The sequence below is a fragment of the Rhincodon typus genome, chromosome 8 (genome assembly GCF_021869965.1).
Source record: "Rhincodon typus isolate 14 chromosome 8, sRhiTyp1.1, whole genome shotgun sequence".
Taxonomy (NCBI): domain Eukaryota; kingdom Metazoa; phylum Chordata; class Chondrichthyes; order Orectolobiformes; family Rhincodontidae; genus Rhincodon; species Rhincodon typus.
The window spans coordinates 80,978,130-80,978,478 of NC_063339.1; positions in this window are offsets into that span (position 1 = coordinate 80,978,130).

Sequence of the window (349 nt, forward strand, 5' to 3'; positions counted from 1 at the left end):
TCTCCCCCCCTCCATCTCTCTCCCCCCGTCCATCTCTCTCTCCCCCCTTCCTCTCCACCCCTCCATCTCTCTGCCCCCTTCCTCTCCCCTTCCACCCCTCTCACCTCCTCCGTCTCTCTTCCGTCCTACTCTCCCCCAATCTCTCTCCGCCCGCCTCCGTCTCTCCACCCTCTCCCCTCTGTCTCTCCCTCCATCCTCTCCCCCCCTCACCCCTCCATCTCTCCCCACTTCCATCCTTCTGCCCCCCTCCTTTCCACCCCTCCGTCTCTCTCCCCCTCTCCTCCCCCCCGTCTCTCTCCCCACCTCCATCCCTCTCTCCCCCGCGTCCCTCTCCCTCCATCTGTCTCTC